We start from the raw sequence: 20,519 nt of genomic DNA on the forward strand, positions 1-20,519 counted from the left end.
ACATATTTTCTTAAAAGTCAATTGTAGCCCGCTTGTCAGAATTGCTTAATGACTAGTTCTAGAGTTAAGATAGGAGGAACGAAAATGATTCCCGGCGTGATCCCTATGTGAAGCAGACGCTAATCTGTGATTTTTTTTTTCCTTTGGCAATGATTTTTGATCAGGACCTGTCCATACTGCAGGCAGTGAGTCTTTATACAGCAGGAAAAAACATGAACTCACATAGCGTTTGTTAAGGGTTTCGGTTTCTCTGTAGTTTCTTTGTTGGGGTGGAGGTGAGATGTCTTCCCTTCTGGACTTGTAAACTTTTAAAGAGTTGTCCCCGTCCCTACCCCATCCAGGTTCTCCTTTGGTTCCGAGTTTCATATGAGACATTCTAATGCCAAGCCCCTCTGGATGTAACAGACACCCCCCTCACACACACATATACACATACACACCCAGGCTCCCATCCACAGCCATGCCTGGTCTAGCCTCACCCTAGCCAGATCGCTCTGCCCTCCTGGTGTGTTTCGCTAAAGAGAGTGAGTTGTTAACACTCAGCCCCTCTCCTGGAGTTCCACTTTTACACCCACTGGAAACGCCACTGGCTCCTCCTCCTGTCAGGCAGGCCGTGGTGGGTAAGAGAGCTGGACTGGGTCTGCTGCTTTAAATTTTCACCTGAAGATTCCCAGAGCTCCCGAGCAGTCTGGGATACCAGTGGCAGAGGACCCCAGCAAGACTGTCCTCTTGACCTTGATGTTCCCTCACTCTGCCTCCCTACCCCATTCCCTCTTGGGATCCCCTGAAAAACCAATTTCTCCCTTCCTTCTCTTCTATCCGCCCTTGTTCTGTCTCCTTTATTTCCCCATTCTCTTCTCATCCCCAGAGTACATGGCTCCCTGCTGCATCCCTGTTCACACTTCCTCTTCTTGCCTGCATCTCGTTGCGTTTCATCCCCCTTCTGTTATCTATATACCCCTATCCCCGAGAGCCCTGGCCACTTCCTGCAGCCCTGGCCCCATGAGTGTCCCTAGCACTTAACTCTGCCCAAGGACACCCCTTGAAAAAAAGTCACAACAGGTCACTTCCTGTGACCACTGCTCTCTTCATGGGTGTCTAGTGTAAATGGAATCTTTGGCAGCTCTTACTGCACTCCCTCATAAGAGGGAACGCATACACTTTTATTTTTAAGTCTGATGAAACACTGTTATGAGGTCCGCCTGGTGACAAAATGCTTTATTCTCTCTGTCTTCTGGCTTCATGGTCATGAGCAAAGTCTCCAGGGTTTCCTGCTGATTTGAAGCTGAAAAGTCAGGGCAAACCTTTCCCTATGGGCTTGTGGCCCACCACATCTCAAAAGTAGAAGGTAGCAGACTGTTGGGCCAAGGGCTGAGGCCTCCGCATCTTCCAGACACAGCCGGGGCGGGGGTAGGTGCTGCACTGCGTGATTCTGCCATTTGGAAATTTTCCCATTGACTTCATTGAGGCAATACTCCAACCTAATGAGGATTTTACTATTTTTACATTGATATCTGTTTCTTCCAGTGTAGAGAGGTTTTCTGCCTAGAGCCTGAGTTGAGCCTCTTCCAAGGCAGCCAGGATGGAAGATGGCAGTGACCAGCGCTTTCCTCCTCCCTTGGGAATCCTTTTGGCTTCCCTTTGGTGCGTGGTTGTGAAGTCCCAGAGACACTCAGAGAAGTAGAGAAGAGTGAAACTTCTCCCTTTAGAAACCACCTTTCTGGTTGATGGCTTAGCCAGAAACAACCAGGCCAGTGTCTTGGCCATCCAGGACCCCTGGGAAAGACCCTTGGTTCCCTGTGAGTGATCAGGAGGCAGACTCCTGACTACACCTCATTGTGTTTGTTCTAGAAGGCCGAGTGTGAGCAAAATGCTGTCAATGAAGACCTTGTTGAGCACCTGCATTTTAGGTGGTGATGGAAGGCTCATGCAGGCCTCAGTGATGGGCCTGGGAATAGGATAGTACATGAGCCCTCACCCGGGGAGGCTAGCCGCAGGACAGAGCACAGGCCTGCCATAGCAGCTGGCCAAGAAACAAGCTGTCACCTGCACAGCAACTCAGAAGAGCTCGCTGGCTCTGTGGTACGTCACAGCCTCCTGTTGAAGCAGCAATATAATCAAAGACCAAGGACGTCCTCCCTGGAGGGGGCACTCTACAGGAAATCTGGCTTCTGCAGGTGGTTTCTAAACTAGCTGCTGCTCTGGGGGTCCCTGCCCATGCACTGAGGGCTTTATCAGGCCTTGGCAAGGTGCTGTGACGCTGATCACAGCTTCTGGCCTGTCTACATCAGGCTGCTGGTTCTGGGAGGAAGCAGTCTTCTGAGCCTGGGAATGGCTTTTTCCCCCCACAACCCACAGCACCTGTCATCTCTTAGGCCAATCATACGAGCACAAAGTCATCCCACGGTTTCTAATAGGGGCTCAAGAGAATTTAATGACCCCTTAAGTTGGAGGGCTTTTGTTATAAGAAAGATGACAGGTCCCCAGACCAGGAAAGCATACTCCTGCCAATACTTCTGTTCTCCCCAACTCGACACCTCAGACACCCACAGCAGCCCGGGCTGATCTGGCCAACCTGCTCACTGAAGCAGTTGAGCTTCATTCATTGGCTACCTTGACTCTTTCCTTGAAACTTTTTCTTCTTTCTTGGTGCATTTAATGTACAATATTTAAATATACAGCATTTTATATCTATGACAAGCTGGAGATGATGGTACAGTCTTCAGATAATCTCAGAATCTCAGAAATATTCTCATCTTCACAGCGCATTTAAACATATTGTAATGTGGCCAGCTCCGTACATGTAAAGACCTGTGGCATAGCTCAGTGTTTCAAGTTCTGTCTCTTTTCATGATTATCACTAAGACTCTATTATCATCCTTAGGTCTGAACGTTTCTTCCAGTTCACTCTACTTTTTTCATCACCTTGGATGTTTTGCAAGTTTGTTCCTTTGCATAATATAACAGAAGAAAGTGCTTTGCTTAAGCAGTGAGTTCTTTTTTTTTTTTTTAAAGATTTATTCATTCCACTACAGCCAGATATACACAGAGGAGGAGAGACAGAGAGGAAGATCCTCCGTCCGATGATTGACTCCCCAAGTGAGCCGCAACGGGCCGATGCGCGCCGATCCGACGCCGGGAACCCAGAACCTCTTCCGGGTCTCCCACATGGATGCAGTGTCCCAATGCATCAGGCCGTCCCCAACTGCCCTCCCAGGCCACAAGCAGGGAGCTGGATGGGAAGTGGAGCTGCCGGGATTAGAACCGGCGCCCATATGGGATCCCGGGGCTTCCAAGGCGAGGACTTCAGCCGCTAGACCACGCCGCCGGGCCCAAGCAGTAAGTTCTTTGATAAGTAGATTATGATCTGGAAAATGTAGTCCTTTTAAGTGCCACCTACATGGTTTTCTTCTCATTATCAGGTGCTAATTCAAAGCGTGTCTGTCCCTAGATGATTCTGTCCTTTCCGTATCTGACTTTAATTTTGAACTGCCAGTGACTCAGTCTGCCACTGCCTGGTTAGAGCAGGTCAGCAGCAGGTGTCTCCCTTGACGGGAGCCTCATTTCTGCATTTCAGCCCTTTCAGACTACACTTGATGGCAAGAATATGTTCCAAGTCACCAGGGCTTGCCTAAGGACCTACTAACCAGACAGCCCCCCAAATAGGTCGTTGTGTGTTTGGGGAGTGGGGGACAGACAATAGCTAAACTGTAACCTCATCTGTTGGAAACTTCTTGCTTGCTGCTTCCCCACCTCTAGGTAGATGTCAGTGTGCAGCTTCACCCTAGAAATCTAAGGCTACTGGGTGACACAGGCTCTGATTGCCAACAAGGCGCATGTACACATGTGGGCTGTGCACCGTTGGCCCCTGGGAGACTTCCCTCCCTTCCTGGTCCAGGCAACTCCTTGCCTGGCAGTGAGATGCTGAGGAAGGTACCCGCAAGGGGAGACAGAAGCCTCAGGTTTCCTGTCCTAGTTCTGCCATGGCTGTACTAGGCCACAGTCTTCCTGAGCCTGGGTTCTACAAGATGTAGTGCAACTCAAAGATTCTTGAATGGCTTGACAGAGCCAGTCAGTCTGTTTCTTTTCAGTTATTTTTGCTACAACCCAGATGTAGAGGAGTTCAGCAAAAGAAGACAACCACTCTTTTAAGTAGGAAGCCCCATGGGGGCCAATGGCTGGAATCCCAATGATGTCACAGCTACCCCCAAGATCAAAGGTGGACAACCCAAGGGAGGAATGTGGGAAGATCACTCCCAGGCAAGCCACATAAAGGCTCTCTTGAGTAACTGGCTAAATTAGTGAAAGTGTTCACCAGCAGTTAGCCTGATACATTGCAACCTACGAGGAAAAAAAAAATCAAAAGCCAAAAAATTTCTTGCTGTAATTGTGGCCCTTGCTGTCTGTGTTATCCCAGAATTTTATACACTATTTTGTACTTACTCTCTACGGTGTAAATACTTCCCAATGTAAAATATGTAAATATGAATTATATATTTTATTTCTCTCTTTTCTAAAATGGAAGTGGATCCAAGGAATAAATCACAGCTCATCTACCTGTTGTTTCTTCTTTCTTCCATTTTTTTTAAAAAGAAATTATATACTTTAATGTCCTTCCGAAGGGCAAAAGCCTCATGATTAAAGAGAGAGTTCATTCCTGACTAATGGGAATAAGATGGGTCTGCACGGAGAGGAAGTGAAGTCGGAGGGGATATCCACCCCTGACTCGTCCTTGAGCAGGTGCCGGACCCGGCCTGAGCCACAGAACCTCCGGGGACTTCATCTCAAAGTGGAAACAGCTGCTGCTGCTGTTGCATACCTCCAGAAGGCAACTGACACCAGACATTCAAAAGTCACAAGTTGTACTCAAGTGCGCCTAGGGACCAAGACCTAACTGCCACTGCGTCCTGGGGCTGGGAGGTGAGCTTTTGTACATGTTGCAGTCCCCCTCAGTCATTGACAGGCTCACCATCTCACTAGGCTGTCAGAAATGCAGCCAATGAGCTGTGCAGTTTGGGGGTCTGCAGCGTGGGATGGATCCTGACAGTAGAGGCTCACATCTCCTTTCCCAGCCAGCAGGAGAGAGCCCAGAATCAGGAGATGTGGCTTCCAGGTCCGGGTCTGCAGACCAGAAGCCCTTCCTGCTCTGAGAGGATAGCCCAGGGTGAGCGACTCCACTGTTGCGGATTCCTTGCCCACTGTCAGCCCTAAACTACTCATAGACCCTTAAAGCAAAAGTAGCAAAACACACAGGTGTCTTAGCTACACAGTCCTGTGGTTTCCTACTAATGAACCCAACAATTCAGAAAATGGCATTAAAAAAAAAAAGCCAAATCCACTGTGTTTTGTTTAAAATGACTGATGTTTGAAAGTTCCAGTTAAAAAGTCTCCAGAGAACGAAACCAAGCAACCAAGTCTTGGAAAGATGGTGGGGGAAAGAACTGCTGAACCTTTCCACACGTCGTCAGGCTTACAGAAGGGCTTTGTTCAAGAAAAAGGTAAAATCTTACACGCAGGCAAATACAACATGAACACATGTGAAAGATTTGCTTTGACTCATAATGAGGGAACCAGACAGATGTTTTTAACCACTCCAGAAGAAAATTCCAGAAAGCACAAATTCATAGAAAATAAAGGAATGCTGAGCTGAATCACAAATGCAAACAAAGTCAGTTACCACTCTGGGAGGTGAAATTCTCCCATTGATCAGTTACCTACAAGTTACAAAGGCCCCCCAAAGAGCTCAAAGACAAGGAATAGGACTAGGAACCTGAGAACCCTGGAGGAAGCCCGGCCAAGGGATGGGGCAGTTTTCCATCCAAACACAAAACACATTTTTTTTGTTGTCTTAAAGCAATGCTCTGCTTGGTTTAGTCCACAGACCTGTGCCACACACACAGAAATCACAGCCATTTTAACTTCACACACTGGAGGGATACCTGTGCCATCAGAAAAACCACTGGGCAGACCCTGGCAGAGCTCCGTGTCCACGCACCCTCCATCTGACCTCTATTTTGCCTCTCTCTGTTCTCTGCTCTCACCCGTCTCCCCACCCCCACTTCACTGGGGGCTAAGGATTCTTGACATAAATAACTGACTCTGAGGAGCTGATCAGAAGCAGATGTAGGGAAGACGGTTGATCCTGGAGCTCACAGCACTCATCGCTGGGCGAGCAATAAATCCCCAGGTTGAGATGGCTGGACTCTTTTCCTTGGAATGAAAGATTCCTGCCCTCACAACCCTGCACATTTGTGGCTGTTCACCGGGTAGGACCTCTTTGCTACTGGCCCCCTAATTCGACGTGCTGACAGTTACGATGTTCTCAGAATAATGATGTGCAGTCTGTCTTGGGTGACCTCACCCAACCCCATCCAGGGGTACTGGATGCCTGTCATCCCCCTGGTCCCATACATGGGGCTGGCAGAATCACAGCATCTTGGTCCTGTCAACTTCTCCCCCTTTTTGCAGTATTAATGTAATTAATGTGGCCATTGTATTCCTGCCATTGCTGAGTGGTTTCCTTAGCATTGCTGGATCGTTTCGAGTTTCAATCATAAATCAGATCATTAATTCAAGATGTGGTTGTAGCACTCACAAGTCACAAGGCCTTCAGTTGGCCTTCATCTCCCAAGGCCTCTACTTCTTCATAGACATAAAGACACTGAATTCTGAATCTCTTATAGCACTGTGGTCTGGGGTCACAGCTGCATATGGGATGTGACTGTACTTGTTATTAACAGCTGTAAATGTGGTTGAAAGAGGGCAGTGTACAGGCTCTCGGAAGTGAGACTTTAGAATGTCGAAATGTAGGGTAGATTGGGTTGGATAGCTCCAACCACTTGTAAATCTCTCTCCTAATTCATGACTCCCTTGAGGAAGCAGTTAAATTCTGAGATGAGCTACTAACGGGCATGATCTGGGTTTCTATGCTTCAGCAGGTGCTGAGGAGTGTAGAGACACCCAGAAGTGAGTACTGTATCTTCCTGACTCTTGAAGAGGAAGGTGTCTCATGCCTTGTTAAACACATTCCTCCTCACTCCCTTGGCCTCCCGATTCTCACTGGCAACATTGAATGTGCAAGGTAGGTAGTGTCATAGAAGGGACATTGAACAACAACACTGGCCCTACACTCCAGAAACACCAAAGACATGACAAAGACCAAGGAACTGTCCATGATGAAGAAAGAGAGGAACATAAAGAGCCATGAAAATTAGGTGGATCCTGAACCAAAAACTAACCCCAAAAGTGCTAAAACATTCATTACAACACAACTGGCAACACTGGAATCTGGTCTGAGGTTATGTGACTGAATGTCCTTGTTCTTAGAAAATATACACAAAAGCTCTCAGAGCACAAGGCAAGATTCTACAGCTCAATTGCAAACAATTCAAGAAAAAGGAGAAAAAAAATAACAAAACAAATGTGGATAGATCCAGGCGGAGGTTAAGCAAGAGTCCTTTTGACTATTGCAATTTTTTCTCATTTAAAACTATTTCAAAAGATATGTCAAACAGAAGACAATGTAGAAATCATTTCAACAAGACAAAATACTTTTAAGCTTAAATTCTATATCCAATCATACCATTATTCAATATTAAAACAAAATAAAGCTGTGTCCAAATTGCAGTTAAACCGTAAGTTCTCACTTAAATTAATACTAGAAAATGTACTCCAGGGCCTAGCAGCTAAAGTCCTTGCCTTGAACGCACCAGGATCCCATATGGGCGCTGGTTCTAATCACTAGCTGCTCCACTTCCCATTCAGCTCCCTGCTTGTGGCCTGGGAAAGCAGTCGAGGACGGCCCAAGGCTTTGGGACCCTGCACCCACATGGGAGATCTGGAGGAAGCTCCTGGCTCCTGGTTTCGAATCAGTTCAACACAGGCCATTGCGCTCCCTTGGGGAGTGAATCATCGGATGGGAGATCTTCCTCTCTGTTTCTCCTCCTCTCTGTATATCTGACTTTGTAATAAAAATAAATAAATCTTTGAAAAAAATAAGAAAATGTACTCCAGCAAAAATAAAGATGTAGAAGATGAATGACTACTGTTTGTATAGAAATTAATAAGATGCATACTTAAGCCTAAATAACTGCTATAGGTGTTTTACTAAGAGAATCTAGAACAAACAGAAATGAATGGCAGCAAGGATAGAGATCAAGAGCTTGAAATGAGAAAACTAAAGCCACACACATTGCCCTTTAATCTGTAGACCAATTAACCGTGGACACATGGAAGACATTCTGTGTGCTAAAAACTCAAGAAAGTTTCAGGGTTACCTCAAGTGACCTTGATAAAGTTCTGAATATTCTCTTCCTCCTTAAAAATCAAAGATGGCCAGAATCCACTTTGCACAATTCTGGAAATTAATGAAAGGCATAGAACAATCCAGGAAGCATCTATTCAGGATGCTGAAACTTGGTAAGAACAGAGAGCTTGCCCTACAAATATTCCCATGCCCCTTCTCAGCTCAGCAGTGACCCTGACAATGTGAACACCTGTGGCCTGGGAGTGCTGTTCACAGGGTGTGTCTTTCACCTGCTTCAGAGTGAGCCCAGTGCAAATAACCTCTTCTGGGGAATTTATCAGAAACATTGAGCAGTGGCTGTTTCACACTGGGGCTGCTGTGAGTGGGGATGGGGATTGGGGTGAGGCTAATAGGTGGAACAAACAATAGTCTAACCAAAAAGTTTAATCTGAGGGATAAGCTATCCACGAAGGCTCTTTTTAAAAGCCCCAATATTTTCCTCCTAGTCAAGAAAGTCACATGTACTCATAGGGCTTAGGTGTTTCAGAAAAGCACCTAAGGAAGCCATGGGCTGTTGCCTCTGACTGACCTCATCGCCCTGTACAAGCCATAAGTGAAAGATAAGGCAGGGACAGGCATCTGACATAGTGGGCAAGGCACCACTTGGGATGTCCACCTTCTATAGCGGACTAAAGGAGTTTGAACTCCAGCTCCACTTTTGAGTCCAGCTTTTCCTAGTGTGCCCCCTGGAGGCAGCAGTGATGACTCAAGTGATTGGGCTCCAGTTACAAACCTGTGACACCTAGACTGAGATCCTGGCTCCAGACTTCAGCCTTATCCAGACTGGGATGTTGCGGACATCTAGGGAGGAGGGTGAACCAGTATATGGAAACCCTGCCCTCCTCTCTCTCTCCCTCCTGATGCCCACTTTTCAAATAAATGAAGTGTTCTTATCCGAAAGTTAAACACATACCCCACAATGCAGATTGAGTCCTTGGAATAAAATGGGATATTTACTGGTTCTACCCATTTGAAGAAATTTCTGTGTAACCATTAGCTGATGTCCACTGACCAAAGATTTCAGGAACCACACACAAAGAAAACAAACTTAACAGAATTATCCCTGAAAAGTCACTAAGAGTAACAACAGTCACATAACACATGGCAACAAAAACAAATTCTGGAGGTGAGGGGAGTAGGGTCTGATTTGCAGAGGTTACATCTATGATCACTGACTGTTCTAAAACCTTAGCTAATAAAGAGAGAAAAAGAGGGAGATGCAAGTGACTAAAACCAGAGTCACAAAGGTTATAGAAAAAAAAAGAATTATAAAGTCATACTATCAGGTTAAGCTACCATTTGTGATGCTGGTATCCCACTTGAACAACAATTTGAACAACAATTTGAGTCCTAGATGCTCCATCTACAATTCAATGCCCTGCCTAGAAAAAATGAATGTTCTTTCTCATCTGTTAAAGTTTAAAAAAGCAAATGGACAATCTTGTTTTGCCTAGTAGTTAGGACACCCAAGTCCCATGTAGGAATCCCTGGTTTCATATTTGCTTCAAGCTCCTGCCTCTGGCTCACTCTCTTTTTCTCTCCCTCTTTCTCTTCCACTACCTGTCACTCTTTCTCTCTAGAGATGTATTTTTTCATTTGAAAGACAGATTTTGCAGTGAGATTAGGAGAGATAGAGAGAGAAGGTCTTTCATCCTTTGGTTCACTCTCAAAATGGCTGCAACAGCCAGAGCTGAGCTGATCTGAAGCTGGGAACCAAGGGTTTCTTCCTGGTCTCCCACATGAGTGCAGGAGACCAAGAACTTGGGCCATCCTCCACTGCTTTACTAGGTCATAAGCAAAGAGTTGGACCAAAAGCAGAGCTGTTGGTACATACACTGAAGACCATACGGGATGCTGGTGCCACAGAGCAGAGGATTGGCTTGCTGTACCACCTCCCTGGCACCTCTGACTTTGTCTTAATGCATATCCTTGGGGGCAGCTAGTAATGGCTCAACTGGTTGGGTTCCTGCCTCATGGGAGCCTGGGATGAGTTCCTAGAGCCTGACTTTGGCCTGGGCCAGTCCAGTTGTTGCAATCATTGGTCAAGTCACCCAGGAAAAGAGGACTCTATTTCTCTCTCTTTCTTTAAAAAAAAAAAGTTTAAAGAATACTGAAATGCTTATTATTAAAACATGCAATTCAAAAAAGAATATATAATAGTTACAAATCATCCAAGCATAAATACAAACACACAAAAGAAGAAACTGAAGATCTAAAATAACAATGGGATATTTTTATTTTACTACTCTCAGGCTAAGTGATAAAATAAAAACATAGATTATAATATAATTAACAAGTTTTTTAGAATTTATTATAGGCACCATATTGCCAAAACAAAATATGACTTTGTTTTAAAACATTTTAAACTAAAATTCAATTTGTTATTAATGATAACATATATGTAATAAATATAAAAAGCAGAAATATAAAATTTTTTCATTGACATTGCCCAAAATACAACAGATTCAGACAAAAAGTGGTCCAAAGACATATGTAATATTAATTGCATGTCAAAATTTTTAAACAATTTTAATCATTCTAATTAAAAAAACAATCAAAATAAATTACCAACAATCTTGAAATATGTAACATGAGCATACAAAAATTACAGGTGAAAACTATAGTTAGAGGAAATTTTAAAACCTTATTTTAGGGCCTGGCATATGGCTCAGTGGCTAAAACCTCACCTTGCAAGCGCATGGATTCCACATGCGCTCCAGTTCGTGTCCCAGCTGTTCCATTTCCCATCCAGTTCCCTGCTTTCAGCCTGGGAAAGCAGTGGAGGATGGCTACGTGTGTGGGAGATCCAAAAGAAGCTCCTGGCTCCTGGCTTTAGATCAGCTCACTCTGGTCATTGTAGCCACTTGGGCAGTGAACCAGTGGATGGAAGACCCTCTTCTCTGTCTCTCCTCCGTAAGTCTGATCTGCTTTTCCAATAAAAATATTTTTAAAGAAAATATAATTTATGTTAAAGGACAAGAAAGGCAACCAAAAAGGGACAAAAATTTCTACAAAAATAGAAGAAAAATTGCTTCTCGGCCTTTTGCCCAAGATCAACTGTAAAAATAGAAGGAAAAATAGTAAAGATAAAAATAGAGATAAACAAAAATAAAGAATATTGGACATGAGGACACATTGCAAATTTAGGGGAGAATTTTTACTGGATGAAATATTATTATGCACGATTTTATAACAATAAGTCTGATCATCTTCGGTAGACATTCAATATAAGCAATTTAAACACTGCTCGAGACACCATAGCAGAGTCCCTGGGTTCAAGTCCCGGCTCCACTCCCAACTCCAGCTTCTTGCTAACACAGACCCTAGGAGGAAGCAAGTGTTGGTTCACGCACCTGGATCCCTCCCAGCAACAGGGGACACATGGACTGAGTTCCTAGCTCCCGCCTTGAGGCTGGCGCAACCCCAATTGTTGTAGAAATGTGAGGTGTGCATCTGTGGGTAGTAAGTCTGTGTGCCTCTGTCTGTTTCCCTTTCAGGTAAAAATTAATCAAGTAGTTAAGCAAATTTGATATATTAATGAAGTTCAAGGGGAAAAAATGTGTGCTAGAATTAGCTCAGTTTAAAACTGTAGAACCTGAATAAACAATTTTTAAAAAGGCATCAAAGCTCTATTACTAAAAAATAGCATCGGGCTATTGTAAACAAATTTTGCCAGATTTCCTAGAAATAGATAATTGCCGAGTTACATCAACTACAAAGGCGTAGAGACAGATGGAAAGTTTTTACACCCTGGACAAAATATAAAAACAAATACTGAAGTCACTGGAGGGAGATAAAAAGTAAGGAAATTTGGAAAGATGTTGACATTTGAAAATACGGAAATTACATGGTGTTTCACATTTTAATGGCTTCTAGTCAGCAGGATAACTCAGACTGATAAAAATTGCTGTCATTTTACCTGAAAAGCCGAAGACAGCATCCAGGTGAACTGTAGACAATGTAAAGTCAGTTAGCCGGGAATACCAGAAAGGAGAGTGTCAGAGAGAAGTTCTAACTTCTGTGAACACTAAACTTACAACGCTGGACCTCTAGAGCGCATGTGGACAGAGACAAAGCAGCCAGCCGAAGTGAAGAGAGCTAAACTGAGACCTGAGCTGTCACCATAGACACAAAGACTCAGAGTGTGTAGTTTGAGTCAAACCAAATGTATTGCACACTAAAGCAATAACAGCCACATTCTTCAGAGGGTTATAACAAAAAGCAGGCATTCGTAAGGTTCAATAGATGATAGAAGCTGACTCAATGCTCTTAGAAAAATACGGCTCTTCCCATGAGAAAAATCAAGATGTATAAAGCAATTTCAAGATGACCCAGATGTTGAAATGAGTGGGCCAGAACTTTAAAGCAGCTATTATAACTAGGCTTAAGGGCATAAAGGATAATATGCCCATAATGAATGAAAAGATAGGAAACTTCAGCTGAAGAAAAAAAACTGAAAAATAGCCAAATGGGACTACTAAAAGTTAAAAACAATTACAATATCTTTCTCAAAAATGGCAAAGAGGATGACTGAAAAAAGAGCAAAAGACATGTTAAAATCAGATCAAAAAAATAATAATCTGAACAGTGTCAGGACATTTTTTAATGAATGGAAATAGTGAAATGTGGGATTTCAAAGATTTTTAATATTCATGTTATTGGAATCAAGAGGAACAAAAAGGTTGAAGCAGAAAAATATTTGAAAAAAATACAACCAAATTTTCTTTTATGTGGTAAAAGAAGTAAATTTGTATATTCAAGATGCTCAGTGTATGAAGAGGGGTCAGCATTGTGGTACAGCAAGTTACACAGCCACTCATGACACCAGCATCCCGTAGAAGGGGCATCCTATATCAGAGTGTGCTTCACATCCTGGCTACCCTGTTTCTGATCCACCGTCCTGCTGATGTGCCTGAATGGCAGTGGAAGATGACCCAAGTCCTTGGACCCCTGCCTGTAGGGAGCTCCTGGTTCCCAGTTTCAGCCTGGTCCAGATTTAGTTGGTACAGCCATTTGAGGATAGAACCAGTAGATAAAAGATGTTCTCTCTTTCTCTCATCCTTTAACATAAATAATAAATCTTTTTAAAAATTAGGAAGAAACCTATACCAAGAACATCATAGTCAAACTCTGCAAAGCAAAATGGAAAGGAAAAATCATGAAGCTGGTCACATAAACACAAGGGGACTTGAAAATGGTCACCCAAAGTGTATATCATGACAAACCTATGTGTGGATTTTTAACATTTTTTGCATCAAAATAAACATCTCTTAATTCTATTTTCCTTTGAACGTCTTTGAAAGACACACACAGATATGAAGGCAGCAATTCTTTGAATAGGTGCTGACTTTTCATCATAAACAACAAAGTCCAGAAATAACAAAATTCTTTTTTTTTAAGAACTTCTTTACTTTTGTTTGAAAGACAGATTTATAGAGAGAAAGAGCTTCCATATGCTAGTTCCCTCCCCAAGTGGTCACAATGACTAGAGCTGAGCTAACCCGAAGCCAGGAGCCAGGAGGTTCTTCCAGATATCCCACACCGGTGCAGGGTCCCAAGGCCGTGGGCTGTTCTCTGCTGCTTTCCCAGGCCACAAGCAGGGAGATGGATGGGAAGTGGAGCAGCTAAGATACAAACTGGCACCCATATAGGATCCCGGCATGTGCAAGGTGAGGATTTACCCATTGAGCCATCATGCCAGGCTCACAACTCTTTAAAATGTTAGCAAAATATTTATCAAGAATTCCATATTTAGCATGCCAAGAATGAAAGTGGCAATGAGCATTTTCAAACAAAAGGAAGACCCTACAGAATCACATAAGAAATGCTCGGGGAAGGCAGTAATTTCAAGTGAAAATTAAGATCTCAATAAAGAGTTATAAGTACTGCAAATAACAAATATTTGGTTAAATATAAAACAATACTTTCCTCTTACTTTCTCCAGATACTGTATAAGGCAAAATTTAAAATACAGTATCCAGAACATATGTTAATGCAATACTATGTCAACTGTACAGTATAATGGGTGAGAAGGTATTATTGTATCTTTTCAGCTGCCAGATTTCTAGAAATTACATAAAGCAGTACAGTATTAACTTCAAATGAACCATGAAAATTTGAGGGTTTTTATGATATACCCTGAAAAAAGCTACTAAAAAAGGTAATACAGTGAGTAATATAAAAAGTGATACAGAATTTATAGGCTACTAGATAAGCTAAAATAAAAAAATAGGAAAAGAAAAATAGGATGACATGAAAGACAATGGGAAATGCAACCTGTGAGAAAAAAGTATATTATGCAGGACATGAATACCTGAATAAATGGAGAGATAGGACATTTCAGATTGGAATGCTTCCATGTTGTAAAGTCATCAAAACCCCCACAGATGATACTATAATTTAATTCCAAGAAAAATTTCAGGACTGTCTCAACTGGCTAATTCTCTACTGCCAAGCACCAGCATCCCATATGGGCACTGGTTCGTGTCCCAGTTGCTCCACTTCCCATCCAGCTCCCTGCTTATAACCTGAGAGAGAGATGGAGGATGACCCAAAATCAATGGAACCCTACACCCAAGTGGGAGATCCAGAGAGGTTCCTGGCTCCTGGTTTCAGATCAACTCAGCTCTGGCTGTTGTAGCCATTTGGGGAGTGGAATAGTGGATGCAGGATCTTTGTCTCTCTCTCTGTAAATCTGGCTTTCCAGTATAAATAAATAAATAAATAAATAAATAAATAAATAAATAAATAAATAAAATAAAGCAGTGCATCACATGAGAGCTAGGCCAAGGACTGGGCTGTAGTACCAGCTAGTTAGAACTAGAAAGAGTGTGAATCAGTCAGGCAGGGCCACAGCAACTGCCAGTGCATTCAAGATCCAACCACAACTGGGAGCTGGGAAGGGTAACTTGGGAACTCACTTGTTAGGATGCAGCTCCCTCTGGTGAGCATAACAACTGAGGCTAAGAGCAGCCCAGGCCAGGCTGGACCACAGTATCCATTGGCATACCTGTGGGCCAGGTCTGGGGCAGTCCACAGCACCAGCTGGCAAGGGGTGAAAGCCAGGCTAGGTTGGGCCACAAAACCCACCAGTTGAGGACTGAGACTGGGGCTGGTTGGGCTGGACTAGGTTGCAGCACCCACCAGAATGAGCTGGGACTGAGGGTAAGACCACGTGGAGCCAGGCTGCAGCACCCACTGACAAATGCAGGGCAAGATGGACCATGCCAGATTGGGCTGCAGCACCCACTTGCACATACAAAACCCTGTGCTGGGGCAAGCCTGGTACGGGCAACTTCTAAGACTCTCCTGCTAGACCACTGCTCCCACTGGTGAGTGTTGGGGTGGACTGGGCTAGGCAGAGTTATAACACAATCTGCCTACATATGTGGATTCAAATCCTAGCTACTCCATTTCTGCTTCCTACTAATACAACTGGGACGACAACAGATGATGATCAAATACTAAGGTCACTCACATGGAAAACCTGCAAGGAACTCTTGGCTCCCGGCTTCAGCCTGGCCCAGCCCTGGCTGTTGTGGGCATTAGAGAGCTAACCAGTGAATAGAATACCCCTCTCTCTCTTCCCTTTTTATCTCTCTGTCTGCCTGTCATTCTGCCTTCTAAATAAGTTTACAAATAAATTTTTACAGAATCTCACCCTCTGGGGGCATTTCATTTTGCTGTGCAGTCTTGGACAACATACCATGAAGATGGAACTTCTAATACGATTGACTGATAATCCCCTAGCATCCATGAGTTCATTCCACTAACTAGTTTCAATGCACCTATTTTTCATCCAATACCATGCAGTAGTTGGGGAAATTGCAGGAGACAGTAATAGTAGAAGACAAGTCTGTGCCCTTGGAGAAGCTCAGCTTCTAACTGGGAGGGAAAGCTACACAACCACACAGGGCATCATCAGCCACAGGAGCCCAGTCAAGCAGAACAATACAAAGAGATCTGAAGTCAGGAAAAGGGTTACTTGGTGCTGTAGTGAAAAGCTCTTTATTTTAGTGCACACGCTTGAAGTTAACCTGTCTCTAGCCCTGACACTGCCTGTGAGAGATTTTACAACTCTATGGGTTGTAGATAATTGATATTAACACAACATGATTCTTGTACGAGCGTGGAAATGAATTCTGTCTGGTGAGGTTTTCATTGGCATCCTTCTTTCCTCACACAAGAAGCCAGTTTTTCCTCCACTTTCACCATCATTTCATATTCCTATAAATATGACCTATAAATGTGTCTGTTTGGATTATGCTTTCAATTTCTCGTAATGTCTTAACACTTCCCTCATGAAAACGAAGTCAACCAAAAGCTTCAACACATTCATGCAAAAACATTTATTCTCAAGTTAAAGATAATGGGAGGAGGGGCAGAGAGAGAAGCTCTGTAACAGTTTTAGCAATGGAGTCATCTTTTAAATGGGTGTGGAAAATATTCATCACAACATGAGAAAACAACAGAACCTAACTGAAAAACAAGCAAATGGCTTGAATAAGCAAGTCATAAAAAAATCATAAATAGCCAATGCATTTGAAATGATTAATGCATTATTTCAGCATAGGAGGTAAGCTGCTATGAGCGAGAGCCCCCAGGAAGCCCAAGTTGCAGTGTAATGGGTTAATCCATCACCAATATCAACATGGTGGCTCAAGTTCTGGCTGTTCCACTTCTAATCCAGCTCCCTACTAATATGTGTGAAAAAGTAGAATCAGATGGCCCAAATCCTTGGGTCCCTGTATCCGCGCGGGAGACCTGGATGACCCTCCTGGCTTGTAGCTTTGCACTGGCCCAACTCCAGGTATTGCAACCATTTGGAAAGTGAAATAGCACATGAAAGATCTCTCTTTCTCTCTTCTCTTTCTCCCCCTTTTCTCTTCTTCCCTCTCTTATTCCCTCTCTGTAGCTCTGACTTTCAAATAAATAAAAATACATTTTTTTAAAGAAAGAAAAAGAAAAAACAAATCTAAATGTCTGCCAATAAGAAAACATTCAACAAATTCAACAAATCAAACAAATTCTGCTCTGTCCCGTTGTTTAAATAGCTCCACAAGAGAATAAAATTAAGAACTACCATGAAAATGAGCTTTACGATACAGTCTAAACCAAAAAAAGCAAAATGCAAAATCCAGATAAATGTCAGTCAGCTTTTCATTCATATCATGAAACAACTACAGCAGACAGCTGACCAAGAGGACCTGTTCAACTACAGTCCTAGTCCCAACAGCCTGAGGCCCCTAGGGGACAGCCAAGTGTAAGTGGATCCTAGGGCAAGGCAGGACACCAGAAAGCAAGGCTGGGCACACACTCAGGCTGTTCTAATGCTGATCTCACCAGGACTGGGCGCATCCCTGATGACCTAAGGGCTGGCCACAAGACCCACCTCCTTGATGCCATTGCCAGCTTGAGTCTCCACACTCCCAGTTCCAATAACTTAAGCCTTTGGTTTTAAAGTTCTTCATCAGTTCAGGAGCCATACCACACTCAGCTACAGCAATATAAAATGGTCCTACTTGTCAAAAGACAAAAAAAAAAAAAAAAAAAAAAAAAAGACATCTCTTTCCTTATTTGTACATAATCACATAGAATTTAACTGTATTTAAGCCTTTGTTGGTGACAGCGGTTTACCTCACAAGGACAGAATATGCTGGAAGGAGGAAGAAGTTCATTGGGCCCTGTCCACTTAACAATTGCTTTCATTTTTTTCAGGAAAAATGGATTTGTGTATTTTTTCAGTATTTTTACAAGCAAAAAGAGAGAAAAAAAAAAAAAAAGAAACCAAACTGGAAGGGCTTGGGAAGGTTGACTGAAGGAAGTGCTAACACAAAACCCCCAAAATGGGGCCTGGCACAATATCCTAGTGGCTAAATTCTCACCTTGCAACCGCTACCAGTCTCCCATATGGGTGCTGGTTCATGTCCCAACTGCTCCACTTCCCATCCAGCTCCCTGCTTGTGGTCTAAGAAAGCAATAGAGGATGAGCCAAAGCCTGGGACCCTATACCCTCATGGGAGATCCAGAAGAAGCTCCTGGCTCCTGACTTTGGATCAATTCAGTTCTGGTCATTGCAGCCACTTGGGGACTGGAGCAACGGATGGAAGATCTTCCTGTCTCTCTTTCTATCTGTAAATCTGACTTTCCAATAAAAATAAATAAATCTTTTTAAAAAAAATTGGAGCCAGCATGCTGTAGTATTCTAAGCCTCTGCCTATGACAGTGGGCTGAATGGCGCTGGTTCATGCCCTGGCCACTCCACTTCCGAACCGTTTCCCTGATCACGGACTGGGAAAGCAGCAGAGTATAGGCAAAGTCCTCAGGTTCCTACACTCATGTGGGAGACCCAGTAGAAGTTTTTGGCTCCCAGATTCAGCTCAGCTCAGCTCAGCTCAGCTCCTAGCTGTTGCAGCCATTTGGAGACTGAACCAATGGATGGAAGATTTGTGTGTGTGTGTGTGTGTGTGTGTGTGTGTACTTCTCTCTGTAACTATGCCTTTCAAATAAAAATAAAATATATCCTTTAAACATACACACAAAGTGGAAGGATATAATACCATAGTGGTATCAATGGTATAATTAGATTTAACTTTTTCTTTTTTTTCCTCCAAATTTTCTGTAACACAATTTTTAAAGATTTAATTATTTTTATTTGAAAGGCAGAGTTACATAGAGAAGGGGAGGGAAAGAGAGAGAGATCTCCTATCAGCTGGTTCACTCCCTAAATGGCCACAACAACTAGAGCAGCGCTAATCTGAAGCCAGGAGCCCAGAGCTTCGGTCTTCCATGAGTATAATTTTTTTTTAACTTAACAATTTATTTTTTGAGATAACATATTTTTAATTTATATTATAGGGCTCGGCAGCATGGCCTAGTGGCTAAGGTCCTCGCCTTGATCCCATATGGCCGCTGGTTCTAATCCCGGCAGCTCCACTTCCTCTCTATCTCTCCTCCTCTCAGTATATCTGACTTTGTGATAAAAATAAAATAAATCTTTAAAAAAAATAATAATAATTTATATTATAGTGGTTGGCTTAAGGGTTCTGTCTATAACATCACTTGTTTGTTTTTAGGGGGAAAATAGTTTTTAAACTTGTCCCTGAGCTGCTGGGAAACCCTGGGAAGCCTGTACTTCGCTAAATTACACCCTGAGATGGGACCCGGTCTGCTGAGTAAAAACTAAAGCACTTGCGCCTCCTGCAAGTAAAAGCTGGAGGACATTACTATTGCATTGTCGGATGGCATCTACCACACAGTTAAGTAAATTTCCTGTTTTGTTTTTTGCAGTATCATCAAATCATAAAAGAGTAAGATGATGATGAAGCTCAGTGAAAGACCTTGTAGCCACCGGGGAAAACGTTTTCTAGGGCTGTATAAAAGTAGGAGGGACAAGCACTCGAGGCAATGATCAAAACACTTCTTGGCATCTTCCAAGAACTTGGGTACTATTCCCAGCTCTGCTCCCAAGTCCAGTTTCCTGGGAGGCCACAGATGACGACTCATAGTTGCGATTCACACTGGGTAACCTGGCCTGGATTTTCCAGGCTGATCCTCGGACTGATCCAGCTTCAACTGTTACAGGCTTTGGAAGTGTGAACCATTGGATGGGAACTCTCTATTTGCCTCTGTCCCTATGTGTGGATGTGTGGCTGACTCTCAAAAAAATTAAATAAGTAAGTAAGTAAATATTTTTAAAACAGGAAACAATACTGTAGACTAATAACAAAGGGGGACATTCACAAATTAACTCAAAGAAAATATAACTCATAAGTGTTGCAGAGCAAACTATTTTTGTCAAAGGTTTTAATCAATATTTCTTGTAAGATTGTTCTGAGAATAGATAAAAATCAAAGCAGTAGAGAAGGAAACAGAAAATAACTAGAAAACAATTGCTTTGGAATACAGAAGGTTTGTCTGTCACAATAAAGATAGGAAAATGCTGATCAATGGCTTAAGGAATTGTTCAGGAGAAATATCTTCCACCGTGCGCTGTCTGCATGTGGTAACATCCCTCTCCTATTGGAACTGTGAACATGGGGAGGCGTTTTCTTGCATTCCAACTTGGAAGCACCAGATCTGAGAAGACTTTTAATCCCCTTCCAGTCACATAGTCAGATTAGCTGGGTAATTGTCTCCCCAGGGAAAGCCAGCCGAATATTTCCATTTCTGAGGGAAACTGGAAGACATAATATAGTCCATTCTTGAAGAACAA

This window comes from Ochotona princeps, chromosome 13, assembly GCF_030435755.1.
Source record: "Ochotona princeps isolate mOchPri1 chromosome 13, mOchPri1.hap1, whole genome shotgun sequence".
Taxonomy (NCBI): Eukaryota; Metazoa; Chordata; class Mammalia; order Lagomorpha; family Ochotonidae; genus Ochotona; species Ochotona princeps.